Source organism: Myripristis murdjan, chromosome 3 (genome assembly GCF_902150065.1).
Source record: "Myripristis murdjan chromosome 3, fMyrMur1.1, whole genome shotgun sequence".
Lineage (NCBI taxonomy): Eukaryota > Metazoa > Chordata > Actinopteri > Holocentriformes > Holocentridae > Myripristis > Myripristis murdjan.
The window spans coordinates 6,522,137-6,545,105 of record NC_043982.1 but is presented as its reverse complement, the minus strand read 5'-3'; the positions used below and the strand labels follow the sequence as shown (position 1 = coordinate 6,545,105).

The window sequence follows — 22,969 nt, the reverse complement described above, 5'->3', positions numbered from 1 at the left end:
TTATTTGTCTACTCTCTCTCCATGTCACCTTTGTTGACTTTGTCTCTCTCTTCCTGCAACGCTGTGCTCTCTGCTTTAATGACGCATATATCCTATCTCCAGTCCCTGCCTAATCCCAGCAGCGCTGGCTCAGGAACAGATTACTGCTTCCAGACACCAGAGGAGAGAAGAGGAGAGCAGGGTGGTGGGGAGGTATGGGGGGTGGGGGTGGAAATAGATGCCTCAATGAGACAATATATATAGGAGGAATGGGGAAGACCAGCACTTGCATGTGCACGTACACACACAACACACCGAGCACATCAGCATTCATGTCACATGAACATTCTCTAAGATATGTTTCCTCACTGAATACAGTCGCTACAGATCTCCACTTTACCATGTGCTCATTCCCATTTAATCAGTTTACGGTGACGTGTTCCTTCACATCAAGGCAAAACAGTAGACGTGATGCTCTTCTTTCTTCTGCTCTCCCTGCAGATCAGGCAGGAGATCCTTCAGCTGCATGCAGAGCTGTCTATCTCATGAAGTCCAGCGTGGCTGTCTCAATTAGCAGGTACAGTGCTCTTAGCTGCACAGACCCCAGCCAGCACAGTCAGAGTCGCATTAAATCAAATTGGTGTGTTTTGGCACCGCAGGATGACGTAGTGTTCAGGTTCAGGTGCAAGCTCCTATGACAGCAAGCTTCCACCTAGCTGAAGTGTCCCCTTAGCAAGACACTGGAACCCTGACAGCTCCAGGGGTGATTCTCTGTAGTTGTAGTTGGAACTACAACTACAGTAGTTGGGAAACAATTAGATATCATGATACTGTATTATGTTAGGGCTACGTGATACATTGATCTTATATTGAAAGCATGATATGAGGCTAGACATTATCATATGCTGTAAGTGGTCTTCTCCTGGTTTTAAAGGCTACCTTACTTTATAGGGATGATTTTTTTTTTCTTTATTTATAGCTCTAGTTTTCTTTTTATTTGCCTCTATCTGCTTGGTCATCATATCTACATTACTAATGGTTTATCATAAACTATCTTATGAAAGCACCAATAGTCATATTATCACAATATTGATATCGAGGCGTTCAGTCAAAGATAGCGTGAAATTAAGTTTTGACTACATCACCCTACGCTATTTTATATTTACATTATTATTCCATTTGTTTGGGTCACACTGTTTCTTTTATATAGTTTGTCTTTGCTCAGCTGGTTCGAGTCCATTTTTGGGCTGCAGGTTTTTTCACCGACTGGTAAACTTGTTCACTGTGGTCAGCTGTCATTTACCGCTCAATCATGTGCTCTCTTATAAACACACACACTCTTAATAATTATGAAGTTTATCCACGATAGGGCACCACCGCAGTGTAAGGTGTGAATAAATGTGAACATGTTTATTTTGGGGTAAAAATCGAGCCTTCTTCCAACCCCCCACCCCCAACACAGGTGTGAATAATTTGGAGTGGTAAGAGCTGCCCATCCAGTGGCTGCTGTCATCATGCCAGCTGCTCCCCAAGAACATGACCAAATGATTGCTAATAAAACATTTGATTGAGAGGAGAAGCGAGTGAGCGCCATAAACAGGCTGGATTCTGCCCTTTAATTTCACCACCTCCAGAGAATTGGTTTTGCTGTGCCGCAGAGCAGGTCCCACACACAAGCAGTTTAGTTGTCTGCCCAAGGACTGAAATTTAATTTAGCCCGTGAGTGTGTGGGGCAGTGTGGGTGTGCATGCATTGGTGTTTCTGTGCATGTGTGTGCATGTGTCTGTCTGTCAGTCTGCCTGTCTGTGTCCATGCCTGTGTGTGTGTGTTTATCTGCCTGTCTACACAAGGCATTTTTGAGTGCCTGTGTGTGCAAAAATACCCTTGCATTAACTGTGTTAATTAGAGTTTGTGCATACAGTATTTATGTCCTTATGTGTATGTGTGTTTGTGTGTGTGTATGTGTGTGTGTGTGCGCGCGCGCATGCTTTATTTTGTGCTTTCTCATTCCCTAGTGACATAATTATTTTACACTGCCGGGAAAGTTACAATAGCACAAAAATGGCCACTGCAGAGCTGCAAGGGGTGCAATTTGCTAATCAGAATGTGGTGGTGTGCAGGGCGTGCAGCTTGTGTGTTACACTGAGCTATTCCATGCACAGCAGGAAAGTGACTTTCTTTTCCACAAGTCATAGCGGCTAGTGGATTTCAACGTTTACTCGACACTTTGAAAATTTTATCCATCAAATAGATTGAAAGTGTTAAAGGCGTAAGTGTCTCGTGAAGTAGGCAAAGTTCACCGTTCAGCTAGCGGCCAGTGTTGATTTCACACTCAGGTTGCTTTGAGGCTTTTGTTTACTCCACAGTAGTTTTCCACGTGATAGGTTGTCAGTTTGATCATTTCTTTTTGCATAATACATGTTTGTGGTTAGTGTTGGTGTTATGAGTTTTGCTGTGGTCCAGTTAAATTTTGTAGATTCCTTTTTTATTTGGCAGTAATTATGTCGACTTGTATGGTGATGGCATGTTTAGATAGTATAGCAGCTGAATTGTGAAGTCGCGAGGGACAGTGGTACGTTGGCTTGTAAGTATGGCTGGTGTGTGTTTGTGTGTGTGTGTGTGTGTGTGTACGTGTATGCTGCAGGTTCCTGATGAAAGCCTGGAGCAGAGGTATATATCAGAGCTCCAGCACTAATAAAAGGCCAGCAAGCGGTGCTCCTCTCCTTCTGGGAACAGCACTGCTTTTTACTGCTTCTCTGACAGCAAGATAAAGTGCTCGTCCAATTAGAAAAATATTTGGCCACATACCTACCAACAGCAAGCCCAGGTTTTTATTTTTTATGCCATTTGATCAGGAATCCTTGCTATTTTTACAGTGTGTTTTCTAATCATTATGTATGCACATTTTATTGTACACTGCACCATAATGCTGTATTAATACAATCACAGTGGTTTTATTTTGCCGTCTTTCTTACTAATGGTAGGGCTGGAAGCGTTTGTGTTTTGGTCTGGGTTTTGGGTTTTTTGGGGTGAGGCGCTATGTGATTTAACATTTTTCACAAGGAGTTTCATGCTGCTCTGTGTGTTTGGGTTGAAATCATTCTTGTTGCCCTTGTCATTTGTCTATGCCTCATACAGGGATGTGTGCATATATACTTAATTCTTAACCATCGATACCAGTCCCCATATCTGTTTAAGAATACTGTAGATGTATTTTTTTTTTTTTTTCCCAGGGAGTGCATTAAAATTAAATCCTCTCTTGTTGTTGTGAAAAGAGGCACACGTATAAAATAATTGGCTGTAGGAGAGAACAAAGGGCTGGCTCCTCTCTCCTCCCTGCACACCCCAGCCAGGCATTAATACCAAGCCTGCTGCATTGTTCTGCTGTCTGCAGCCATCCCCCTAGCCAGACACTCAGCTCTGGAGAAGTCACTTTTAATGTCTGATAATCAAGGTGAATTTTCAAAAAGCTGCCATTTTCAAATGATGGTGTATATATTATGTGTAGATGGGAGTTCAGGAGTGGAGGGCCTCCACTCAGTGAGAGAGGGAGCCTCAGCCATGCGCAGTGAAAGAGAGACACCTGACGGCCGCAGAGGGGACTGCATGCAGGTTTTAGCTCTAATAAGAAGTAGATGAGGAAAAGAAGCCAGCTGGAATATCACTGTTATTGTTGAAATGTGTCCAGTTTATTTGCTTTGTTTTCTGCTTTTACTTGTTAAGCATTATGTTAAATATCCCCAATATGTTTTGCCTAGCCACAAATGGCAGGTTGTGTCTCTTATGGCTATGGGATGTCAGAGGCATGTGTTTCTGGAGAGCAGACACTGTCTGTTGCTGCCCCTTGCTGAAGGGAGCTCCTGTGTTGCATTGTCAGGGAGCCAGGGGAGCTCCATTTCTCTGCTATAGGGCAGAGACTCATCTTCCTGCTTGCTCCTCCCATCTCCCCTCTTCCCCCGCTACTAGGTATGATTATTTCTCCTCCGCTCCACCGCACCATATATTCCAGGTCCGCAGTTACCCCTCCCTGCTGTCATTTTTCATGGCATGTTTTTGCCCGTGTGCAGCACTGCACATTTGCACTGTGCCTGTGCAATATGTTAAGGAGGTGAATATATGCAGTGTGCAGAATGTAATAAGTATATATTTATTTTCTTTGCTGGTGATTTACTGGTGTTTCCGGTGCTTGAGAAAAAAAGACCGGCTTCAGCCATGTATCTTAACAAACATGACTGCTGCGTATGCACTCACCTCCAAGGCTTTTTAGTCACTGGGGAAACCAAATTATACATCTGAGAGAGACGGGTTGTTTTTCGTGCCGTGACTGTTAAAAAACTGCTTGGTATTTTCGGATATAGCCCTGCTAACGCCACAGCGGCGGCAAGGTTTTGGCTGTGTGTTTGGCATTTGTTAGAAGGTGCCATTTTTAGATTTATGGCTTTGGTGGTAATGGCAGTGTTGACAGCTGTGGGGCCCAGACATGGTGGCTCCTCTGGCCATGACTTGCCCTTGTCTACTTAAAACACCCTGGACATAATCAACACCAAACCAGGCGGCCAGCTGGTGACAACACATGTTGTTCACCAGCCTGTCCTGCCTCTGTGTCTCCACACTGCCACTTCTCATGGTCCCCCAAAAGACGAAGCCATGCCAGCGGTTTCTGAAGTAAAACACACATAGCTGAAATTGACATTATAGTCTTGAGGAGAGGTAGGTCTAACCCTATGAAAAAACCCTATGATTTCTGAGGATTCTCTGCTAGGAGACACAAGTCTTCCTCTGTGAGGCTGTCACAGTGGGGGAAAAGATGTACAAAACGGAGAACTTTGAGATTAAAATAAATAAATCTGATGGTGCAAAAACACACAATGCACTATGTATAGTTTGTCATGGATTATCTGATATGACCTGAAGAGTCCTTGCCTGAAAGGACTGGCACAAAAGAAAGAGGGGAATAAAACAATGAGGGAAACTTAGTCAGCATTTCAGTTTTCTCCTTTTAGGACATTGTACGTTAAGCTTGTCTTGTTTTTTTTTTTTTGAAGGTGTTTTGTTTGCATTTGATTCTGTACTTATCTGTATGTTGAAGTGAAGAGCTGTCCCCTGGCTGTAGGTTGTGATCTGTGTCACCTGTCCTCCACTTTGAGCGTGCTAGCAGTCCATTCCCATGCTGCAGGCAACACGCATCACCCTAGTCCACTTTCATATGTCTTTGTAACGACTGCTAGACCTTGGGGTTCAAATTTTAGCTTTTCATAACCTTACTCTTAAAAACATCGGTATGCTTATAATTTACTCCTTTGCACCTGATATTCTAGGATTTTTTTCTTACCTGACATGGTTACTTGATGCAGCATTTTTTTTTTATTTATTTATTTTTTTTATAGATAACTTGGTTTTATCTTCAGTATGATTGCATAATAGCCAACTGTTCAAATGTATGAGTGCTTTATTTGTTCCCGGCAGTAGTAGTGGTACATTATTTTTCATTGGTTGGTTGGAGGGCATACTTTCAAAGTGTTGATCTCAGCTGTGGTGCAGAATAAAGAGGGAGAAAGGAGGAGGAGAGGGCCGCAGGCACTCTGATGAAGGGATGTGCGCAGAATGTGGAGAGTGTGGAGAGTGTGGAGAGAGAGAGAGAGAGAGAGAGCATTTTGCCAGTCCGGTGTGGCAGAACAGGTCTGGCTCAGTGCCAGCCTGGGCACTGTGCCCACGAGGAGGCAGTGTGTGGCAAGCACTGACTGTGGCATGCAGAGAGAGTGAGCGAGAGACAGGGTGGCGGGTGGGGGCACAGGGAGATAAATAATGGGTGCGGGGGGGGGTGACAGACAGATCTATAGATAGATAGACAGAAAGAGCTGACATACTGAGGGATGGCAGGCTGACTGGCAGAAGTGGTTGTCTGCATTTGCATGTGAAGAGGCCAGATTGCCATACACCGAGAGAGAGAGAGAGAGAGAGTGGCAGGACAGAATGAGGGGAATTTGTCGGGCAGTGCAAAGTCACTCAGCTTTGTTGCTGATCATAGGCCTAACAGTAACACCCCTTCAGCTTTTTACATCTCATTGTTATGGATGAGAGCACAGTGGAACAGTTAGTATAGTTCATTTAATCAGGTATCTGTTGTTTCAAGTAACCATGCAGCTAGATTTTTGCTGTTAATTTCAGTGTCTTTTGTTTCTTTATGTCATTGCCTGAGTAAGGACTTTCTTCACCGGACGCAAATGTTATCTTTCTGCTTTGTATGCATTTACATATTGTTTGCCTTTCGACATAATATCCCCCCCCTTCCCATTTTCTTCTGCCTCTCTTTCTTCCTCTCTCTGTTCTCCTCTATGTATCCTTAAAATATTCTGCACACCCCTCAGCAGTTCCGCATGGCAGACAGCCCTAATATAATCTGTGCGTCTGAATTCTAATTTATACCGTCAGGATAAAATAAATAGTCTGCAGTTAATTATGGGGAGCCAGCTCCTGGCTTTGCCCCGGTGATTTATGAAGTGCACGTAGGCATTCTGCAACGCATTTTTCTTAATTTATTTTTAATCTGTCTTTCAATTAATTTTACCACAAACGTCTTAATGACGGCAGAGGGCTGTGTTAATGAGGCCGGTGGAATGAACAGGCACTCACCCCCGTGGTACAGAAGTGAGAGGTGTTTGAGGATGGGGTCACGCAAAGGCTCTGACTTAACCATAGAGGTGCGGTCCAGTTTGACTTCCCACACAGCCTCCAGGTTTTAAGGGTTTTTCCTTCACTTCATTTCAAGCGGAAATGGTTTTGTCAGAGGAAAAAGAGCATTTGCTGTTTCTTTTTTTTTTTTTTTTTTCCTTTGATGCCTTGTTTTATGGTGCGCAGCAGAGCAACTTTCTGTGGCTTATTTGACTGCCTCCAGTGAATACAATGCCAGTTGTCCTCAGTGACTGGCATCTTCACACCCACCATTCACATCCATTTGAGACACTTTATTCAACTCTTGTGGAGGAAGCGTCATTCTCGTCTTGCACTACACCCATTTTTCCAGTGATTTTGACACTATGTGATTGCCCAATTCACACATCTTGTACACTACTCACAAATCCAGCCCATGAAGAAAAACAGTGTGCACAGCGGAAACAAGTGAACCATGTTCTTCTTCCTCTGACTCATGTTGTCACGGTTAAGTAAAAATGTAGTGCACCTTTGATAGCCAGGCTTCTTGCTGAGTCATCAGTGTGAGTGCCTTGATTTGCTGCTCACTTTTTTTCTTTGTATTCATGCTTGTGTAGATTCTCAGTTTGCTCCCTCATACAGCGTTTGTCCCGGTTTGTCGTGGCTCCTTGCTCTCAAGAGGAGGGAGAGAGAGACATATCCTCAGCCTCACAGACAAGAAAATGCCTCACATGATTAGAAGCATTTTCTCCATCGTTTCACCCCCCCTCGAATTAGACCAGTTTCTCCTCTGTACTTGTTATGCACCGTCGTTTCCTGGCAATTAGCATGGAGCGTGCTTGTTTCAGTGCTGCGAGGCCTTGGTTGGAGTGGGCAGGATGGCTAGCTGTAACCGTGGTGGTCAGGCTGCCAGACAGCCCACGTCAGCCCACCCCATTAGGGACATCCGCACACCGCTCTCTGCATCAGGATGCTCTCATTTACCGCCTCCACATCCAGCCATTTATCTCTCTTTCCTCCTCTCTCCCTCTCACTCTCTCCTCTCTCTCTTTTTAATTTTCCTCTCAAAAACAGATCCCACATTAAGCAGCCAAGCATGGCTGGCTGCGGTGCCTCTCCTGAAAGAGCAAAGGAATGATTTAATTTCTCCTCCTCTCTGTCTCTGTGGCCTCCTCTCCCTGCTCATACACAGATCATTACACACAGAGGCCTCATTTTCATCTCCCTGTGAGGACACATACAGGGCTTTAACTAGTCAGCCACGCCATGGCCATTGCTGACGATCAATACCTGTGGTCAGGACAGAGCACGCAGTGCTTCCTAAATAGGCCCAGCAGGTCCAACCATAAAACACCTTAGAGGCCATACATGCCACCCCATAAATTGTCAAGTCGTTTTTTTCCCCTTTCGCTCCTGTGGATTAGTAAGGGGATCCAAGCTGGTGTTGGGTAGGACAAGATAGGTTAGCCCATTGAGCAGGGGTAATGATGATTGAGAGGTCATGACACTAGCCAGAAATACAGCTCAACAAAAGGTGTAAGGCAGTGGCTTCCTTCAAATGGAGCTGGTTAACATAAAAACATGCGCGGGATGGGTTGGGAGTTGTGCCATTTGCTGTTCATTGCTGCAAATCGGAACACAGCTAAACAGTTTTGTTCTTTCTTTTATATCAACTTTAACTTCAAGCATTTCTGCCTCTTTTTGATAGCACATGGTGAGAAGTGGCAGTGGAGATGGGAGAGGGAGAATGAGGGAGTGACATGTGGACACACAACATTCCCATTACATTCTGTGTAACTCAGTCAGCCGTCAGGTGCCCAAAGAGATAGTTACATTGAAACAGTAGCCACAGGTGAGAGCTGATGGGATTCTGCTCAGTTTGAGAATAAATAAAACTGAGATAAGCCCAGAGGAACGGTCAGTCCAAGTTTTACTATATGGATAGTTTCCTGTTTCAGGTTTGTTGTTTGGTTTCAGGACTGAGTTGGGTGTTAGGACTCGGATGGGTGATATATGGACCTGATGAGAGTTAGCCTTGGGGCTGGCAGACAGAGACAGAAAAATGGATAAGCGTTCCTCATCTTGCTGTGCCCCTAAGGCTCTCAGCTGGCCTGATCCCTACATTAACCAAACAGATAGCCAGCAACTTTAATTACCTTTGTATCCAGTCGCTCTCCCCATCCGCCGCTCCCCACCTCGCTTGTGCAAATGAAAGAAAGAGAGGGATAGAAGGAAGGGCAGCATAATTACTTATTTTACTGGAGTGCAGCAGAATGCATTTTGCCAAATGACTCTAATTCCAAATGGTTAACAAGATTTTTCTTTTTAATAGAGCCGAATCCATGTGACAGCAAATTGCTTTCCTATTTGGGGCCTTAATGGCTTTTCATACTTTGCACTTCCAATAAGCAGTAAACTCGGAAATTAATATTGCACGCTGTGTTATGATGCAAATGGGAGTGAGATAGGAGAGCGGTGACTTCATGCAGAAACCTCTGATTAGATCCATAATTGCTTCAGTGGGATGATTTTTCCCCCTGTTTGTTTGAACTTATTTATTTATTTGTATAATTTTAGGCCACACTTTTCACTCCACCATCATTATCAGCAGCACATCTGCTTTGCTGTATGCTGTATATTGCACTTTTGAATGACTGCTAATCAGCTTTAATTAGGAACTGATGATAAAGACTTCTAACTATGACCATAGACCATTGCAGAGACGTCATGCTGCCCCTGAGCCTCACGTCTGTGCTTTACGTTTTGAGACTCAGTCTGAAGTACATCTTCAAGTAGACTTTTTTGTCTTACTGAGATAAATACAAAGAGTCAAAGAGCACTTTTTTGGGTCCTCCACAGCAGCAGAGTAGACTCGAATTAGTCTGCTTTTGGCAGGCTCAGTTAGAATGGGTCTGAACCCCTCATGCTTTCAGACGAGCAGGCACAATCTAAAAAGATATATTTGTGCAAGGTGTTTCATAATTAACTTTTGATCCAAGTCATTTCATTTCCAATTCCATTTTACACATGCTCAAATATTAATCCTTGTCTGTGCATAAGGTATTGTATTCTTAATAAGGGGGATCACAGAGTGGGAGGCAATTCACACAGCACATATAGGCACAGAGGTGTTCTGTTAACAGCGCACCGAACGGGACATATATGTTTTGTTTTTTTTTTTATGGCTGATACTGATCAAAAATTCAGCCACTGACAGCACCCTTGAGCAGGTGGCGCTTGCCCTTTTCTTTATGTCATTCCACCTCTGCCATGTTAACTGCCCTTTAAGTTTTTTTTCTTTTCTTTTCTTTTCTTTTCACAGATGGGAGTATCTACTATAGTGTGTGTTTGTGTCTATGTAGCGTATGTGTATCAGGGTGTTTGCTGCACCTGACCCTGTGTTGCCACCTTCACTGCTCCTAGATGGCGTAACACTCGTCAGATGCACCTTCCAATGCCGATGTTGTCACTGCAGGTATCATACCAGGGCTTCCCTTAGCGGTGTATGTGATTCACCGAGCCTGTCATTAGGGAGAGAGGAGTTGAAAATGTCTTTGGCTTGGCTATAGCTTGCGTGGAGCATCAGCCCCAGACATACAGCCACCCTGACCTGTGGACAGAAATAGCAAATAAATTCAGCTGGATGGGCCTGCGATTGCTTCCAGCTATTGAGGTTAAGTGTCCTTTGGTGTACAGGGCCTCAGTGTAGCAGCAGCTCAGCCAGATTTGGGTCACATGACCACACACATACAATCTGACTCTCTGGCTGCATCACCATGGCAACCCTTCATTTCTTCTCAGCACGCTCCCATTTCACCTGTCATTTTGGTAATTGGCTCTGAATTTTCCTGCATATCTGGAGAAAAAAAAAATCATGATGATCATAATAAGACAATATTTATGAACCGAACAGTGACAGGCAAGTGTAGGGAAATGAAGAAACGTGGAAAAGCTTTCATTAGGCTAGAATATTAATGTAGGAACAGGGCTTTTTAGAGGCTAATAAAGTGTATTCTCTCTCCTCTCATAGGTTCTTGCTCATTGCTTGTGTGTGTGTGAAGCACACTGTAGAGTGAGTCTGGGTTTCGATTGGTTTTAATTGGGTCACCCTCTCCTCTCCTCGCCTCTCCTCTCATGCAGCCTCTCTGTTGAACTGCTCTCAGTTTAATTAGATGAGATTGTGACACTACCAGAAACATATTGTGTCTGCTCTGCCTTCTCCTACCATTGATGTTCTGTTTTTAGAAATATTGATAAGACCCGCTATGTAATGACATTTGCTTCACTGCTATGACTAGTAGTCATTAGCGGCCTTGGCTGGTGCAAGATTATTAGCAGGACAGACAGAAACGGATAAAAGGTTGTATGGAAATAAAAGATGGGTCCTGACGGTGGAGATGGTCAGACATAATGACTGTTGGGTCAGCTGCTCCTCATTGCCAAGGTCATTGGCAACAGGAGCAGCTGAGTCTTGCAGATTGGTCTACAGCCTTGGAAATGGCCAAGATGCCTGGCAGTCAATGCTGCACTCACTGACACAAACTGCCAAAAAAAAAAAAATTCTTTCATTAACCTCATTTAAATTGTTGGAAAATATGTGTAATCATACTGTATTTACAAAAGCAACATGTTTGAATTATCTTAAAATCAGTAATACATCGTCTTGTTTGGTAATAGCTGTGTGAGTGGTAATTGAATCAGTACTGGCCATTTCTCTTTTTATACACCAGCAATGAAGAGTACGTTTTATTTACAACTTTATTTTTTCCCCTGCCCTCCAAACCTCATTAGATTTTCAAATATCAACATCTAACTTATTTTACAGTGTTGTGTAACAGTAACAAATGTTCTCTCACACTGTAGAGTTTTTGTTTCCAAAAAAAAAGTGAATTATTCTGGTTTTTGTTGCTTTAGCACGAAAAAAACAACAACAAAACAAAACAAGAAAGCCAAGCACGGTGTTGGATTTATATATGTGCTGTGGGGGGAATGTCAGCGGAATTAATTGATTTGCCCATATTTATCAGAAGAGAGTAAGCACCTAATCCCAGCTTGCATTATTAAAGATAATACCACAGTGGTTTCTGCAAGACCACCACACTGAATCAAAGCCTGACATGGACTGATGATGTATGGATATATTATTCAGAGCGTTGCATGGGCCTCAGAACAGTGCAGTTCCTCTATCTGCCCTCCTTCCTAGCTTACTGCCCCCTCACACGCACACACACACACACACACACACACACACACAACCAGCACTCAACCCCTGGAGGGCACCTGTGTTTTCAAAGTAAAGACCACTTAGAGAATAGCCCCGGGCGTCTGAATACTGAAGTGCCCTGTGTTACACATTAGAAGCCTCTGTACAAGCCAGGAACATAAACACTCTCAATAGCCCTTGTCTCCTCTCCAGAATACCCCAAATACCTCAAAAAACAGGGGGAAAACCGCTTACACAGGCCAGAATATGGAACAGATAGTCTTCAGGGACCTGACCACATTAAGGACCACTCACTGAGATGTGCAGCTCATCGGACTGTGGCCTGGCCAAGAACTAGAGTGAGAGAAGAAAGACTAGGAAGAATCCCCCGTCTAGAATTAACGTTTTCTCTTTTGACTTGTGAAACTGACAGGGAATGTAAATGGCTTTTGGCATTCAAGGACACTAACCCCCCCATATTTCTGAGTTTTGCAGTTTTTACACTGGAATCTATTTCTATGTTGGTTGCCACGTACAGCAAATATATGTGTATATGTTAAAACATTCACATGAAATCATCTGCAACTATAGATTCTAGTATGTTTCTTGTAGCACAAAATTGAAATAATTTATATAAAGTATAACAACTTTGGTAATCTTCCATCATCTCCGTCTGCACTTAAACAGGAGGTGATATAAAGCTTGAATTTTTGGTGATTCACGTAGAAAACAAAAGCTTAAACTGGGGTAAACACCAAAAGAGAAAACATACAAGAGGTAAACAGCCACCCCACCTCCAGAGGCAGACATGGGGTTAATGATCAGACATTTCATTCAATCCCCCAGCCGAGTAAATGAGGTTTGATCAGATGCCAGAAATAAGAGAGCAAGCAGCCTTAACAGCTTTGCAGTCTGTCATGAGGAACATTTTAATATTGAAAGAAAAACAATCCTATCACCAAGTAAAAACAGACAAGGGTTTCCAGGAAAGCCAGAAAGCTGTGCTGTAAATTTTTAATGACCAGTCCTACATGATGACTTTGTCTATGTATTTTCTGTCTGTTTGTAAAGGGAAATGAGTTAAAGTTGTCACACTTAATTCAGGGTACCCTTTTGTGCCAAAGCAGTGGGTAAATAGCTGGGGGAGACATTAGAATGTCTTAATAGATGTTCTAACGGCTCCATCTCTAAATGTGTTGAAATGGAGGCGTGAGGAATGGCATCATCAAGGTAATGTGTTCAGGAAGTCAATGAGTTGTGCTCTAACCTCTGCTGCTCAGCCTGAGATTCAGTAAATGCACAATATAGGGTGACCTTTATCTGGGAAAGGTACAGCTGACAAACACACACACTTACACACACATGCACACAAAGCCTCAATTACACTGCTAGATTGCTCTCAAATGAGTCCTACCACATGTCTAGCTGCTCTGTTTATGTATTCTTCTGAGGAGTCTGTGTCCATTATGTGACTGCAATGGTAGGTTTGCCTGTGAGATCTGTTAGTGCAGAGTGCCTCTACAAAACCACCATACTGCAGGCTTTCAGGCCAAAACCCTACAGAGTCACAGAATGAGGCCAATTATAAATCACTTAGACAGAGTGAACAGTGGACTTTGCAGTATGTATACTGTAGGTGGGCCAAGAGCAGAGGTAAATACAGACATGTGACAAATTATAGGAAAAAACCAGCATGACATGTCTTAGTAAGGTGTTGGGCTACCATGAGCCACTAGAGCAGCCTCACTGGTCACTGGCATAGATTCTCCAAGTCTCTGGAACTCTACTGGAGGGATGGAGCTCCATTCTTCCAAAAGATATTGTACATAGATATTATAGTAGGGTTGCAGTGCCTAAAGCCGTCATTACAAAGGCAAATGCACATTTGAGATTTCATTGATGCAAAAACCACTCCTCTAGTTGTGGAAAAAAGTGATGTGGTCAGATGAGACACCCTTCACCAGATTCTGGACAAGTGGGTGAGTGCATTCGTGGCGTCCACCAGGTGAACATTACAGGCTGAAATACTGGACCCCTACAGTGAGGGGGGCTCTGTTATGCTGTGGGGGGCATTTTCCACTTGTCCCCCTAGAGAGAAGGCTCACTGCAAATCAATACAAAGTTATTCTGAGTGATCAACTTTGTCCCATGATGAAACCTATCTATCCTGAGGGTAGTGGTCTCTTCCTGGATGACAATCCCCCATCCAGAGGGCACAGGGCTTACTGAATGATTTGATGAGGATGAAAAGGAGGTAAATCATTGATGATCCAGTGATGAAAGACGTTTTAGGAGCCTGTTGGTCAGAGTTAAACAGAGGTATTATATCCAGACTGTATAAGGGCTTCATGACCAAAAAAAATCTCATTCCACAGAGGATGTTAAAAATAAATGGGAAAACGAAGGTAACTTTGAGACCTCTAAGGAGGAATGGTACAACTACAGTGCACCAACTCGCATTCATGGAGAGAATTTGGATGGTAGTGTCTAATTAGATTTTTTTTATTACCCCTAAGCAGAAAGCCACACTTTACAGGAGAGGATTCAAAGTGCCGGAGACTGTGTGGGAGCCAGGAAGCCAATCACTGGCATGCATATTGGGAATGTCTAGTAATAAGGCATTTCTGGCCGGAGATGCAAGGCGTATTGGAAGGAATATTTAACACGAAAATACCTTTCCAGTTTTGCACTTTCATTTTAGGGAAAGGTGACTTTCATTCATGGTACTTTAATGAGTATTTATTTGGTGTTCAGATATTTGCTTGTAAGAAAAAAAAAATACATTTCTAGGCACTGGCTGCTTCCTGACTCCCCCACAAAAGAGGAATGAACAGATGTAGTTAATGAAGTATATGTCATGGAAGAAATTATTTTTTCACTTTGCCTACAAATGAACAGATTTACCAAGTTATGGTCAAAATGGGTTTCTTATGTGTAACAGTCACAGTCACACTTTCCCTTGTTTTTGTTGTTTTTTGTCTTGTTTTTTCTTAATAATCTGGTACACAGTTCTTCTGTCTGATTGCTAGCTCTCCGAACCAGTTTTTTGTTTCATAGGATGCATGTTGGATAAAAAAGGATAACGAGAGGGGAAGGGTTTCACTTCATGCTGTTCATTTCTTGCAGACTTCTAATGCTCTCTTTAACTGCAAGGCTATTTCTTTGTAGTTCTATCCTAAAAAAAAAAAAGAACTATCATCACAAAAAAAATTTTCACAGTCACATCTCAACCCAGTTAAACACCCATGGTAGATTTCGGAGCAAAGTGTCAGACAGAACTCCCCACCACCATCATCAAAACACCAAATGAGGGATATTTCTTGGAAAAATGGAGCTCCATCCCTCCAGTAGAGCTCCAGAGACTTGGAGACTCTATGCCAAACAGCACTGATGCTGTTCTAGTGGCTCAAGATGGCCTAAAACTTTACTGATAGCTTATGCTGGTGTTTTGGGTTTTTGTCTGAAGTTCTCTGCTCTCTGCCATGACCCTTTGCTGTTAGGAACCAGGAAAGATAGTTCCAGAGCTCCAGAGTCATATGCTGTGGTTTACTCAACCCCAGTTAATATTTGCAAGCACCGCCAAGCCAGCCATTTCTCCCTCCTGTCCCGTTCTCCCTAGTCAGCCCTGCAGCGAGAGTCAACAGCCATCCTTTTACACACTCATTTGTCCTTTAATGTGTCCTCTTACTGAGTTTGGAAGCAATCAGTAATGACCAGAGGTCTTGTATTGTTTGGTCCTCCAGTGTGTGTTTTGTTTGGGCTGAGGAGCTTTCGGTGATGAATTTCACCCATCACTTTCTCCACTGTGGTTGACCAATGAGTTTTGTGAAAGCATGGCCTGTGGTGTTTTTCTTTAATAAGTCCAGAGGTGAGGCAAAGCAAGCAGGTGATCAGTCATTCTGTCATGATCCTGCCCTCTGATTAGCACAGTATATTGCCGGGGATATTTGACCCGCCACATGTCACAGACCCGTCTTGTGCGTCATATAGTGGCTCTTTTTTTAGTTAGCAAAAAAGCCATATTTGTAGTCTATTGCCAGTCTAGCCATTGCCAATCTAGCTTTTTTATTAGATCACTCCTTTATGAGAAACTGGAAAAATATCACTGTATTTGTGGTGGCGTTTTCAGTGTTGTCCACAGATAAGGTGTGGTAAAATAAACAGAAAAATACTATTCACCAATAGCAACAATTCTAAAAAAGGCCATGTGGCCTGTTTTATCATGACAGCATAAAGGAAGTTCCTGGAAGAGAAACCAGTGTGGCCTAATTTGGGTTTCTCTGTTGAAACCCAGTCCTAAATGATTTCGGTCCTTTAGGCCTCCTCACAGTGCACCCTCCTCCCTGCTGTCTTTCCCTCCTTTGGTCCCTGGCTTCCCTGGTCCCCTGATGTAGACAGCTGTGTGTCCAAGCCAGCCCAGCCTGGGCCAGCATGAACAGTGGCACTCTCCCCTTTGGGCCTCCGTTACACACCTCAGAATGGATCTTTATTTACAGCACAGAACTCGGAAACAGCTGGTCAATCCATTTAGCCTAAGGCCACTGATTTGTTCGTATTTACTACAACAGCCAAAGAAAAGCCAGGGTATTTTTTCCTCTCTCCTTCCTATTGATCCGGCGCTTAGAAAATCTGCCCTGCTGTCTAAACACTATTGATCCCTCCCTCTCGACGGCAGGCTCTCGCACCAGTGTATAAAGGGACTGGATGAATTGAAATTTCATTTCCGACAACTTGTTCCTGTTATTTTTACCCTTTTTTCAATAGTAGGGAACATGCGCTGGCGGGCCGCCACTCACAAAGAGTCGATTGGCGGTCGACTGAGAGAGGAGAAGAGTGTTGAGACTGTCCAGATCACCCCCACCAGGTCTTACTATCACAACACGATAGACAGGTTTACCCCATATGGTCTCAGTCAGGGAAGGCATCCTCAGTTACTAAGATTTCAGTAATCATTAAGGGCCATTAGGGCATGTTCAGTGCCAGCATGGATCTTTGAGCTTTCACAGTGGGCAGCTGATGAATAGCCAGGCAGGACTGAAGGTATCTTTCTCCTCGCTACATTACAGGGCCCGCCAACCCTGAGTCAGATCCTCTCAGAGCCAAGGGCCAGACTCTTAAGTCACCGTGCCTCAGCTTCAGCTCTGTACTGTGTGATGCTGTTAATATTGTCAGGACACTGTTGAGGGACCCAACATGTCATAATCTCAATCTGCTGTGTTCCCTGCTGTATCACCAGGGCACTTGATTATGTGGTCATCTTCCATTTTTCTGCTAGCTTCAGGTCAAGGAGGCGAGGCTACAGCCGGTCCGGGGGAGAAAGGGAGTTTGATACGGAGCGAACCACATTGCAATCCACCCGCACTGCGCCGGAGAGGAGCTCCACAGCGCCACCCACAGGGTAAAATCACTAGTAATAAATTCTGCTCCAACTAGCTCTCCATCGTGTCCAACTCTTACCATTATGCCAAGATAGAGTGTTACATAAAAAGGGAGGTTATGTTTTAATTAACATCAATATTCATGTAATGACCATGAAGCCAGCCCACATTCCATTTCAAGCTTAATGTTAATGCATATTTTAATATATTATCATTGCCACCATCATAATTCTTATTATGATAACTGTAATTATTAGATTTATGACAGAATTATGGCTTTGTTCCCTGAAGGCATATTTTTTTTTGCAGCAAATCCAATTTTTCCCCTGTGTAACGCTTGCAGTGTTGCCCCTCCAAAATATTGAGCAGACACTGATAAAGATAAACACACAAACACCCTAGTGTGTCTGCTGCCGTGCCTGTAAAACACTCAATCTGAATTGCATATCCGCCTTGCCACCGAGCTTGTCATAAGTTGTATTAAGAAAAATGGTCACACGGTTTGACATAAATTGGAAAATGACATTTGGAAAATGGGCGCTGCTGTGGAAATTAGAGATATTAAAATTATAAATCAGTGTCTAGAAGTGCAGGGGGGTGTGGTGACTCGCCTTTTCTCTTTCTTGTCGTGCTTTCCCTCTGTTCATCTGTGCTTTCTCTCTCTCTTTTTCCCCCCTCTTTCTTCCTCTCGCACACTTTGTCTTTTGCTCTTTCTCTGGAGACAGTTGGGAGTGCAGAGTTGTAGGGTTTGAGCCTAGAAGGCAGTCCAGCAAAAGTGGTTTTGATTGCAGCCAGACCTGATCTGCTCCACAGGGACAATCCCTCCCTCTCATTTGGCAGTACAAGTGGAGGATAGTGTGTGTGTGTGTCTGTGTATGTGTGTGTGTGCGCGTCTGCTGTGGCAGTATCTTGTCAGCTTATTTTCTAAGCTCTCATGCTGTAACCTGCTAATGGATCATTTCCGAGGTGTGATATGTATTATGCAAAAGCGAGGTCCGCTGACAGCTTTAAAAACAGACTGCTTCAATCCTCTGTATGCCTCACCTCTGCACTCTGAGCCCTCCTTTTCATGTGTGTGTTTGTGTTGAGGAGGAGGAAGCAAAGAAGCAGAGAGAAGCACAGTTTTCCGTGCTACAGGTGGAGACAGACGGGCCAAGGGCGCTGCTGGAGATTGAGAGACAAGAGTTGCAAAGAAAGGCCAGTGCCCTGCCTATTGATAGAAGGCACACACACACACACACACATACATGCACACATGAATGCATCAATGTAACTCTTTTCTTGCAGCAGAAGAATTGAAGACTCTTCCATTACATCTAGGCGCATACATGGACTTTACAATACTATTTGAAAATTATACACAAATGGTCAGAATAAAATTTTGTGTAAGCCAAAATTAAGATTAAGAGTTTTTACCAGCCAGAGACAATGTCACCCTTAACCTGACAGAGGTGTGTCTGTGCCCAGCTGGGACGTGGGATCTTGCCTCTAGCAGTGGAAACAGGACGCGTCCATTCAATTCCAGAGGAGGGTGTAACCTGAGAGAGGTTGAAAATGAGAAGCACTTTTTGTTTTATTGTCTATCATATCACAATCTTAGATGTAGGCCTTTCTTAAAGGTTGCTGCACAGTGCCCTGATTTGTTTTGGATGACTGAGGAATGCAGACTTCAGTACCTGTTTACTGACAAAGTGTTTGATCTAGCTCGGTTTGTGCTGAACACTTATCAACAGCATGTGAGGTCGCTTTATATTTAAAAGTGTTAAAGGTGTGTTTAAAGAGCTGTGATGTCTGATGAGCAGGCTGGTGTTCATATTTGGTTTGGACATTGATTGACACAAATGGAGCTGTATTGTATTAGTTCTTTTGCTCTCATAATGTTAATGTGCTTCTCTTTTATGTTTTGTAGAAGTCTTGTAAGCCCACGTGGGCTGGGCACCTTGAAAAAATAAATTACTTACTTACTGTACCTTTGACTGCACAAGCAGTACTCTTGCCCCATTTTGCTTTCTCTTACTGTTCATCCCTTCTTTTGATTGAGCTCAAAGATAAGAGTTTAAAAAAAAAAAAGAAGCTGGGAGTGCTGTGGGCCTCCGTGCCTTGACACCCTTGACCTCCTGCTTTTGAGGGGGGAAAAAAGGCATCTGTTATAAGAGGTGCTGCAGCTATGCCACATATGCTACCTTTAAGATGTGGGTCACAGGCTCTTTTCATCTGGGTTGCAGAGAGAAAACATTCAATCTTCGTTTTCCTTGAAGAATGTATGTTGCATTCATGTATGCCGTTTTTGTGCTCACAGAGAGGTTCACGGCAACGTCTGCTTTCTTTCCTGTGAAAGAGAAGAGGTCACCCATTTAAGAGCAATCACATCTTCAGATCTGCCGTACTGTGCCTATCCAGCCACTCACCACACACCCGGCACACACATCAGAGAATTTCACTTTTTTTCCAGCTTGAAATTTAATTTCAGTTGCTGGAGCAGATGAGTAATATCTTCTGTTTACCGCTGAGGCTCTCGCATCCCTGCAGTCAGCTCAGCTTAATTCCCTACAACTCTGGGCTCTTACGTGTCACCTGTAAGGGAAGGGCTGGTCTGGCTGCTGTTAATTAAGCCCACGGCTCCCAGAGAAAGAATATGCACCAGCCTCATCCTGTGGCACAGCCGCTCCCACCTGCACACACACAGCCTCGCTCCCTGCACTGCCACTTCACCACTCCCCAGCTGCCCTTCAATATTTCAGCACTTTTTCACTCTTTCTGTAAATTTCAGTCACTCTAATATTGAAATATTTAAAGAGGTATTCCTGAGGAGGTCAAGTAAAGAAAAGAGGCACTTTGTTTTATTAAAGTTTCAGATGCCTTTCACCGTAGGTCCAGTCAAGAGGAAGCGGGGCAAGCAGGAGGGGTCAGCATCCCTGGCCACCTCTGAAAACAGGATGAAGAATAAAATAGAATAGAATAACCTTTATCTGTATAGTACATATCTAAAAACAGAGTTTCCTAAGTGCTTAATCAATGACAACAAATTAAAAAAAAATAAAGAAAAACAGAATAAATCCAAGAAAAGCAGAGGAAAAAGATAGAAACACACACACACACACACACACAATAAAAAAAAGTAGGTTAAAATAGAGATTACATAGTAGTGAAAAGTATAAGTGGGCCTGCACATTTAAACAATTTCGAAATGAGCAATATTGAGAATAATTAAAGCAGGATGCTTTAATTATTAAAAACAAAAATAAAACAAATTGCTTTAAAATAATAATACTTTCATAAATATCTACATTGACAATAAGTATGCCCTAAGCAATTGCAAAAAAGCAAGTGATCTTTACTGTCCACCAGTGGAAACTAGGTTCATTTGGATTGAAAGGACTAAGGGAGGATCACTAGAGAGACTTGTCTTCCATGGACGCCATACAGTTTAGCGTGTGTTGCACTTAATCTGAACCACATCCTGCTTGTGCAGTGCAATTTACAATCAGTTATAAAAAAAATTAAAAAATAATGGGACTTCATTCAAAATTAGGCACCTCTTTGTTTAATTGCATTTCCCTCTTCTCTTAATTAATCTACCTTCTGTGTGTGTGTGTTCCAGCTTTGTGAAACAGAGGTGGAAAGAGAAGCTCAAGGAGGAGCAGCAGCTGCTGAAGGACAAGGTCCGGCCCTCGGGCTTGTCAACATGCACAATCTACACACAGAGACACACGCTCAGATGCATGCACGCACACACCCCGACTGCCTTTTTGTCACCTCGACGCTCTCAAAGAAGTCAGTTAAAAAGAAATCTGTCTCACAAGGCCTCTCCCTTCTGTAGCGAGGTGGCCAGCCACACGGTGGATAATGTCCTGTGAGCTCAGCCTGCTGTCAATACTGCAGCTGCCCCTGAAGGAACCTGCTCAAATTCTCCTAAAATTGTCGTGCTCTGCTATTCTTCTTTAACTCCCTTCTTCTTTGATGTGTATATGTGTTTGGGAGGGAGTTACTACAGGGCATGGCCTTGTTAGTCCTCTCTAATGAAGGTGAGCACATTCTCCTGCTAATGCCCAGTGCCAGAGAAAGAAACTGCCTCGTTGCATAAGAGTAGAAAAAAAGGCAGAGTCCAGCATAGGAGTGGAACAGAGATATATGCTGTATCTAAGAGTGTGAGAGGCCAGGGTTGGTTTAGGTGGTCTGCAGGCCCGTGCTAGATCGGCGTGTGTGAGGTGTATAACCTCAGGCAAGTGTTCAGCACCGAGATGATGTGTTTTTACAGCGCAGCCTTGCTGTGCTTTGGGACGGCAATAAACCATGGCCTTCAAAGCACAGCCAAGCGCCACTTACTGCTGAGTGCTTCTCTGGTGGTTGGACGAGATTACTCTCAAAACAAAGTGCAGACAGGTTGATTAATAGAAGGGTCTGCAGAGGTGCGCGCCGCAGTATATTTTCACACCCGGCGAACACTCGTTCATTTCATTCGTATGGACTTTTATGTGCTGATCCTGTCACTGTGTGAGTTTGTCAGTTCATAAAAAAAGAGAGCCCTCTTTCTTTGAGTGTCTTTTAGCAAAACTGATCAGAGCTGTTACAAACGTGTTGTTTTAATGTCGAGGGAGCACGCTGTGACTCGGGAGAGCAACTCCGCTCACAGACCATATTAGTCCATAGCAGAATCTGGGACGAAGAGCGAGCTGTGTTTTCACATGTCTGCGCTGTATACTCTATATATCTTTGTACTGACTGATAGGAATGTGAATGTGCGTTTATTAACTGATACTCTATGTAACCATCTCGCTGACTAATGGGATTATTGACAGATGTTGTGCTGTCATTGACTGTACAAGAGCTAATGCTATTGATCAGTAATCTGCTGATCCTGAACCTCTGTGTTTTGTCCTGGATGTAACTCTGGATTAGGAACAGAGGGGGCTACTAAGGACCTGACGGGGGACAGGCGGCTGCAGGATGGGTCGTGGCAGTGATGGAAGGAGCACTACAAGCTTCTGAGGTCTAGAATAGAACAGAATACAGTACAGTATACGGTAAGAATACAGAATACAGTAAGGGCTTTGCAAACCCTTAAGTAATTAGTAAAATGAGCAGCAAATAAAAAACATGGCAAAAGAAGAAGCAACTAAAATAAGGTGAAACATGTTAAAATAAATGTGATTAAATATAGGAGGTAAAAAAAAAAAATTTGAGGAACTTGAACTGGAACATAGACAGGTTATTGCTTTTCGGACAAATTATTTTTTTTTTTAGACCCATTCCTCATTGCTCTTACAACTTTCAAGCACATTCCAAAGGGACTCAAGTTAAGCAATTGGTGTCTGCCGTCCTCCAATGTTTGGCCAACAGTCAGTGTTTGTGGCCCTATTTTTTGTGGTGTGTCCTGCACCGTTGGCTCTGGTTGGACCCCTGTCACCAGGTTTTTGGCCGACTGGGCATGTTGAATTGGCAGTGACCTGGTCAGGTGAACATCAAGCACATTTTTCCGATATTAAATCACTAACCTCTCATCATTCAGAGAGTATTTCATTTACAATATAGTAATAGAACTAACAGTTTATTTTTTTCTTTTCTTGTTTTTGCCAAAAGGTTGGCATCCAGAGAGCCTCTGTGTTGTGCTTGTAATTGGGCTCTTGAGGTGTGGTTACAGCAGTAGTGCAGGGATAGCTTGGCCTGGGGTGGTGGGGCCCAATGATATATCTTTTCATGGGGCCCAAAATCCCTGGCGGCGCCCCAGCAGGCAGGACAGGGTGGGACACAGAGCTGA

At 43.4% G+C, this 22,969-nt stretch overlaps 1 long non-coding RNA gene across 1 annotated transcript; it reads left to right on the top strand.

Annotated features, from left to right (window-relative positions):
- Window positions 1-138: 138 nt before the first annotated feature.
- Window positions 139-17,187, top strand: LOC115378144 (uncharacterized). The gene is made up of 3 exons (XR_003930105.1): window positions 139-192; window positions 481-556; window positions 17,109-17,187. It is a non-coding gene; the product is annotated as an uncharacterized LOC115378144 (long non-coding RNA).
- Window positions 17,188-22,969: the final 5,782 nt, after the last annotated feature.